Source organism: Capricornis sumatraensis, chromosome 16 (genome assembly GCF_032405125.1).
Source record: "Capricornis sumatraensis isolate serow.1 chromosome 16, serow.2, whole genome shotgun sequence".
Lineage (NCBI taxonomy): Eukaryota > Metazoa > Chordata > Mammalia > Artiodactyla > Bovidae > Capricornis > Capricornis sumatraensis.
Window position 1 is genome coordinate 66,478,271 of NC_091084.1, and position 8,348 is coordinate 66,486,618.

Here is an 8,348-nt window from a genome sequence, read left to right on the forward strand (position 1 = left end):
TGAGCAGATCCCAGGGCTGTCGGCAGGGGCTGAGGGTGGGAGATGAGACAAGTGTGCTCTAAGAGCTGAGCACAGCCAGGACACACTGGAGACTGAACTTCTACATGGTTCTGGCAGCCGAGATTCAATCCTCCTGTTGAAATGAGTTTTCTAGATGGGACATGTGGCCTATATCCAAAAACCCCGGGGCTTTGCTGCCAAGTCATCACTCTGGCAAGAGCCACACCTGACTGTGCAGACCTAAAAAGTGACAACAGGAAATCATTAGTCCTGAACTTCCATGGGGCCGGGTTGCAGAGGAGAGCAATGGTAACAGCTAAGACATACTGAGTGATGACTACATGCAAGGTACCGTTTGATGCACCGAGTGCTGTAACTGAGTCTTCACCACAACCCAAAGAAGTCCCAATATTATCCTCATCTTGTAGATGATGGCACAGAGAGGTCAAGTAACATTCATGAGGTCACACAGCAGGTAAGTCACAGAGCCAGGAACAAAACCCAGGCTCTCTGGCTCCACAGTCCATACTCTTAACCTCTAGGATTTATAATACCTAATCAGCTATTCTCAGAAGCGACTAGATAATTTATCAGACCTTGAAACATTTATCTGTGAATGGTTTCTCAGCCTGAGTAGTCAAGTATACATAGAACAGTCAACTAAAAACCTAGAAATGGAGAAATTATTAGGCAATTCCAACTTGAGAGGTGTTTTACAAAATAACTGATCAGACCTCTTCAAAAGTGGCAAGGTCACAAAAGACGAGGAAAGACTGAGGAACTGTCACTGGTGGGAGGAGACAGGACAGCTAAATGCAACACGGGATTCTGGATCGGATCCTAGAACAGAAAGGACCTTCCTGGAAAAACTGGGGAAATCCAAGCAAGTTCTAATAGTATTGGAGCAAGGCTGATTTCTTCGTTTTAATCAATGTCCTGTGGTTATGTAAACTGTTACCATTACAGGAAGCAGAGTGACGGGCATACGGGAACTCTCTGTATTATTTTTACCGTTCTTCTTTAAGTCTAAAATTATCTAAAATTTTTACAGAATTTGGCGTTGAAAAAAACAAATATACAAATGACAAAAGGATCAAAACCAGTGACATTCTCGGTTTATAAATGAATGTGTTTATCTTTGTCATTGTAATCAGACTACATTTCCTCCTAAATATGTAAATAAGTACTCATTTTGACTTGACATTAAATCTGTTTAAAATTGTGAACAAAAGGAGCTGGCAATGATTAAGTTTAGAAACCTGGATCTTCTTTAGAAAAACACATCAGTTCAGTTTTAAATGTATAGAAATGTTGAATCACTAAGGTATAGTGTTGTAGGTCAATCATACTGCCAAAAAAAAAAAAAAAAACCACCAAAAAACCCAAATTCATAGAAAAAAGAGATGAGAAATGAGGATTGAGGGCAGGAGAATTGCATGAAGGCAGTCAAAAGGTGCACATTTCCAGTTAGAAAATAAATAAGCACTAGAGAGGCAACATACAAACGATGAATATAATTAACACTATTGTATGTTATATATGGAAGTTAGTAAGAGAACACATCCTAAGAGTTCTCATCATAAGGAAATATTTTTTCTATTTATTTTATTTTCTATTCATGTGAGATGATGGATGTTCACAACATTTACTGTGATCATCATTTCATGATGTATGTCAGTCAAATCCTCACGCCATACACATTAAACTGACACAGGCTTGCACGTTCGTTCTATCTCAATAGAACTGGAAGAGAAAAAAGAACAGATCACTTACACGTGCTGTGAGGTGTGTCTCTCTCTCATCTTTCCCTCTCTGATTCATATTCTCAGCATCACTACTCCATAGATCTGCTCAGTACCCACAGGTTGATGGTCACTGCCCAGGAAAGGCTTGGATCCCCTGGAGGTGAAGAACCACTTCATAGGCACGGGTGAGCTTCCCAAAGTGCAGCCGGTTTGACACACGCTAGGAGGAATGGGCAAGCCAGGGAGACCCAAGTCTTCATGAGGGTCCACAGCCCGAGAAGTAAAGAACAAGCAGAGGCACAGCTCCCTATAACCAGGTATAGGGCCTGGAGGTAAACACACTGCCCGCATTAGCTCATTTAATCCTCTCCACAGCCCTAGGAGGAAGGAACTATGATTATAACTCCCAAGTCACTGATCAGGGAATTGAAGATCAGAGCGGTTAAACAATTTCTAAAGGTCACACAGCAAGTCAGCAGTAGAGCTGGGATACAGCATGAAAAGCATGTTATCATGAGAGACTGTAGTTTTCCTTTTCTTTGTTGACTTTCTTATTTCAGCCAAAATTGGATTGGCTCTCTCTAACAAATCATCCTCTGGTTTGTCCTCAACTCAAAGAGTAAGATGCAAAGTGAACCAGACAAATATCACAGAACACACACCATGTACCAGATGCTCTATATCCATCATTCCATTAGATCATCACCAAAGAGGATTGCTTATCAACTCCATATTCAAAGGAGGTAACTGGGGCTCAGAAAGGTTACCAGACAGCTAAGTGGGCACACTGGAATTTTTCAAGCTTGAATCTTCCTGATAGCCAAGGCCCGTCATGCTCTCTTCATTCATTCCATTTCCAAGGAAGACTCATAAGGTGAAAAAAAATCAAGCAGGTAAGAAGAAAAAAAAATCTCAAGTCCCTGCAAAGTAACCCTAAAAGATAGATCTACATAAGCAAATTCATGCAGATTCTGCCATTGTCCTTAATTTCGCCTGTCACAGTGATCAAATCCAGATTATTTAGACCCTAAAAAATTAGAGTAGCTTGTTTGTTTTGCTTATTTTCTTTTCTTTGGGGCCTACATCTCTTATTTTAGACATCTCCATGACTTAAACCATCTAGATAATTGCAAACACCCCTCTCCTGCATTCCAGTGTGTTGGTTTTTTTAAGAAACTCAGATTCACAGTCCATTTCACAAAATAGGCATTCCTAAATGAAAACACGTGCACATGGCAAATGGGACCAGCCTGGCATTTGGAAGTTCCTTTACGGGTTTCAGCCAGAATAAAGCTACACCACACCAGCTTAGTGCCCTTCAATGCAAACCCAGTCCATTGGTTTCAAACTTGGAAATAGAATCAGCAATATCACTCTCTCCTTTCTCAAAAGTGAATTCTCCGTATAGGATTTCACATTCTGAAAAGAAAAGCAATATGGAATTTTGAAAAGGGCAGAAGCCCCAGATCCTAACACACAGGCACAGTGGAAGCAGCCTGATGCCTTTGCACTATAATACTTTGGGGACCGATTATTCTGAAACGTTGTTTGGGTGATGACACACCGGACACTCAGGGGACCCTGCCTCCTGGGAACTCAGCAATCTTCGAGCAGCGAGCAGCTCCGTATCATACATCGCCTACAAAGGCAGAGGAAAAGCCAGAAATGAATATTAATGACTGATCTGAAGCAGGTTAAAATTGTCACAAACCTGAACTGATTTGTAAAAATCTTCATTTCGGAAAACACTCACCCTTCCTATTTGCATCAGCAATAGGTGTCTGTATGAGCAACTCTAAAAGTCCACAGCTCTTCTTTCTCATGAAATTTAACTACTTAGCATACAATGAGAACCTTTCCAAAGTGCTGGAGGCAAGAAGGGCAGCGGGAACAAAATGAGTCTTTTCCGGGAACTGAAACTCTGGACTGGATTGATATATAGTGTGCTTTGAACTTATTGCTCACAGACCAACAAGAATGTGAAAGATAAGTGTGTCCCAACAAACACAGAACATGTGGCTCTCTTCAATTAAATTCTATTGAAAGTCAAATCTGCATGGATGCCATTAAAAGCTGGCAATCTTGGAAAGTGTGTGTAGGCATCCTGGCAAACAGCAGCTCTGAAAGGAGAAGATAGACAGGTAAGCCGAAACCCCGTTGTTTGTGGATTAAGTGCATTAACATCTATAACACACAGACCAGTGTCTGGCATAAAGGAAGTGCTGCAGCAACGTTAGTTAGCTGTCCTTCCTGCTGCTATTGTTATTACTAACAGTCTTATTAGGCTGCCCAGATGCACAAAACTATTAGAACACCTTCATCACATTTAGGCAATTCCAGTTAGATAAGCAATGCCGGTTTTTTAAAGAAGGCAGACATGACATCCTGAATGAGCAAACTCCCACCCACAAAGAGCAAGAAGCCCCTGCCTCTGACACTTTCCTAGGGAGAGACCACCTAGCAACTGGGGAGCTGAGGAGCCTTTACTTGAGCCTTGAGAAGATGCCAAGGACTTCTGATGAGAACCAGTTCAGAAAGAGACATTTGATCCCATTTTCCAATGAGAAGCATATGTCCAAGGTACATACGCTTGCTTCATTCACGTAAGGATGGAAACAATGGTAAGTACATTCTGTCCCAAGAACTTACTTACTCATGCTTACCCTACAAGGCTGAACTTTTTAGTTTAAATCTTAGCATTCTGCCATAACTCGGCCAACTGAAAGGCTGTTCTGAGAACAACTTCTGGGCAATCTATTAATCGCGTGGCAATTCCCAAGAGCTAAAACAAATGCTCGATGTAGTCTGGACATCCACAGAGGTGGTGAAAAGCTGTGTTTGGTTTTTTTCTCTCCTTTGCATGAGTATCACTCGTGACATCTATTATTCATTATTCCGTGTAAGCACAAACAGCCAAAGCCCTTACTCTCATGCTTCTGCTGGGTTCAGGCTCATTATCTTCAAGAGACATCTGATTCTTCCAGGAAATCTATAAAAGGTCTGATCAGTAATGACTCACATTATTTTCATAACCCATCTGATTTTATCATTTAATCCCTTGGCCAAGTTCCAAAAAACAACCCAGTGCTCGTTGATTTGATCAAACAACACCCGGCACCTTCCCAAAACATGTGATGCCAATATTCTTAGCACCTCAGCCCCACAGAATGGGACACCTCCTTGAAACAGGAAAACCTCAATACCCTGGATGAGGCAACTCCACCTAAAAATTTCACCGAACGGGGACTGGGTTTTGCTTTCCTTTGAAAAAATCATCCAGGTAGCGACCCAGATGGTTTGTGTTCACTAACCTTCTCAGAATAGGGTCCTCGGGTATCTTCATGGACACACACGGGAGAGTTATTCTAGGTGACCTCGGGTTAAAGAGTTTTATTTTAAATCCCAGCTAATCTTTGCTGCTCCCTGGACTGATCTCTTGACATATCTTAGTTCAGGTCTACAAGAGAACTCCAAAATGACAGCGTGAATTAGTTGGGGGTTCATTTCTCTTTCCCTTTCTTCCAGTCAATTCTGTTCTGTCAATAACCCCTTTTTCCTGCTCTGTGTTAAATAGCAGTATAGTTGAGCCAAAGCGGAAAATAAAGAATGAAGAATGGAGCTGAGGGACCCAGTGGCTGTATTTCCAAGGACAGCGCTAAGGCATTTAGGGAGCTGGACTGCGGTGGCGCCTGCAGACGCCATGGCCTCGCTGTTTGTTTTGAGAGCCACTGGGTATTTTTAGAATCTGTAGGGAGAAGTTAAGTGGCACAGGGTGGCTGTTATGCCACTAATGACACCCTGAGCTTAAAGAGGCAGGATGCACATAGCGACTGCTGAAGCTTCGGGCGTCAGAAGGCCACACCTGACTTAGCAATCACACATTTGTGGAAGCAGAGCTGGAAAAGGGAGAAAAAATTCTTCATAAACTCAGTAAATTAAGTACTGCAGAGCTCAGGTGTAAGCCACATAACCATGAGATTTTTAGGAGTTTTTAGCAGCTATATATATTTCTTTTCCCTCCTCCTTTTTTTTTTTTTTTTTTACTCTTACACCCCTTTCCATCTGCTCCTAGAAGTGAACCAAGTGATCCAGTCAAATGACCTTCCCTACACAGGTCAGAACAGGAATGGGTGGGACTGGGAGTCCAGCTAATGAGGCTGTTCCCTGGGTCTTTTCCTTGAAGCATCAGGAAAGAAGCACTTTTTATTACTAAGATCATCGACAGTAAGGATGCTGTATGCTTTGAGCTCTCAGGAACCTCAAATCACTACCTGAAATGAGACAACCCAGGAAAGCCCAACCAAGAGATGGGAGGGAATGGGATGATCCTGATGGTGTCTGTGCCCTTGGCCTTGATCCATCACTAACTCCCTAGATACCCTCATGACCTTAACCAATAAAGCTTCCCTTTTTCTCCCTTTGAGTTGGGGTTCTACCAAGAGTACCCCAAAGAAGCATAAGGCAGAGTGATCTCCAAACGCAGATTTCTAAAAACACCAGAGGAATGTTAAAGTACAAGCCATAAGCCTATCCACTCATGCCCATCCTGCTGCCCAAGGCCTCTTAACTGCCCTCATTTGTCCTCAGAAAGCAGGTGGGAAATTCCAAGCTGATCCTACTTTGCACTTTCGGAAAATAAAGAGCAGCATTCATTTCCCACAGCTGTCACATGGCATGTTTTCTTTTGTTGTCATTTCCAGAAGACCGAACTTCCCTAACGGTTTTCATGCCCCACCACAGAGTGTACGAGTGCTGACCTCTGATCACACAGTCCCCTCCACTGAGTGATACGGATGATGATGAACGTGCCATAGTCTACTGCCCTGTGCAAAGCAGTCAACAGCAGTTAGACATTTCCTTACAGTTCAGTTCAGTTCAGTCGCTCAGTCGTGTCCGACTCTTTGCAACCCCATGGACTGCAGCACACCAGGCCTCCCTGTCCATCACCAACTCCCAGAGTTCACTCAAACTCATGTCCATTGAGTTGGTGATGCCACCCAACCATCTCATCCTCTGTCATCCCCTTTTCTTCCTGCCTTCAATCTTTCCCAGCATCAGGGTCTTTTCAAATGAGTTAGTTCTTCGCATCAGGTGGCCAAAGTATTAGAGTTTCAGCTTCAGCGTAAGTACTTCCAATGAATATTCAGGACTGATTTCCTTTAGGATGGACTGGTTGGATCTCCTTGCTATCCAAGGGACTCTCAAGAGTCTTCTCCAACACCAGAGTTCAAAAGCATCAAGTCTTCAGTGCTCAGCTTTCTTTATAGTCCAACGCTCACATCCATACATGACTCCTGGAATGTTTACTTTACATATATATAATGTTTATGTACATGATCTGGTTAAATCCTCACAACAACTCTTTGAAGCAGATAACTATCACATACCCATTTTATAGGTGAAGATACTGAGGTTCAGAAAGATGGAACAACTGTGCAAGCCCACACAGCAAGTAAGACGTGGAGTCAAGCTTTCAGTTCAACCCCATGTACCTCCAAGGCCTGTGGTCGACCACTACGTATTGAACCACCCATTGCTTGATGGACCTTTACTTGCTATGTATTCACGCTGTGTGTTCCATCCTGGTCTGTCAGCCTCTCTACATTCTCACTCCCACAGAGCTCCTGTTAAACTGATGTCTTCCTGATCTTTGTGTGTTTGATTCGCCCGCATTTCACTGTGATTCTTCAAGAGGGAGGAAGATACAGTTACATTGTGATTTAGCTAATCTTTGGCAGAAGCCAAATCTAGTCCTCAAGATGAAAATTCTCCATATTTCCCAGAGAACAAATCCTAAGTTTAAAACTGTTTATCTAAAAAGTAAAAGATGATTTAGATCATGCTTCAAACATTTATGGTATTACTATTCCTCGGCTCTCCAGGAATAAAAAGAACTTAAGTGCTTCTTTGGAACCTGATTCCAAAGTCTGGTTCTGTTTTCCTCACCCAGACACAACAAAAGTTAAAATCCAACAGACAACCATCTAAGGAAATTGTTAAATATATATGAAAAAATGTATATACAAAGATGTGCATGATCACGTGTTTTGCAACAGTGACGTGTAAGAAGTAATGTCCAACAATAAGTGATTAAGTCAATATTACGGTATAAGTATGATTTGAAAACTTGCAAACTGACGAGTCATTAAAGTGATGTTGATGAAGAATATAGTGGGGAAAAAACAAACCTGTCACAGTGCTCAGTGAAAGATTCAGACTTTAAAATGTTGATTAAAAAAAAAAACAGATTAAAAGGACATAAACTAAAATGATTGTGGGTGATTATTTTTGCGGGTGGTGGGGGGTTGGCTGGTTTCTTGCTTTATTATTTTTTTTGGTTGAAATTTGTTTTGTTTTGAGCAACATTATTTTTATCATGATGTTATTTGACAAATGATTGTTAATAATGGTTATTAATAAAAAGGCTACAAAGATTAGGCAGATGAAGATGTTACTGAGGTTATCAGAGAAAAGGAAAGTATTAGCAGAATGTGCCAGGGTTGGTGGGAGTCCAGACTCAAGTCAACTGCCTGGGATTGGATTCTGGTTCTGTTACTCACTTGCTTGGTAACTGAGCAAGTTGCCCATTCTCTCTGCATCTCC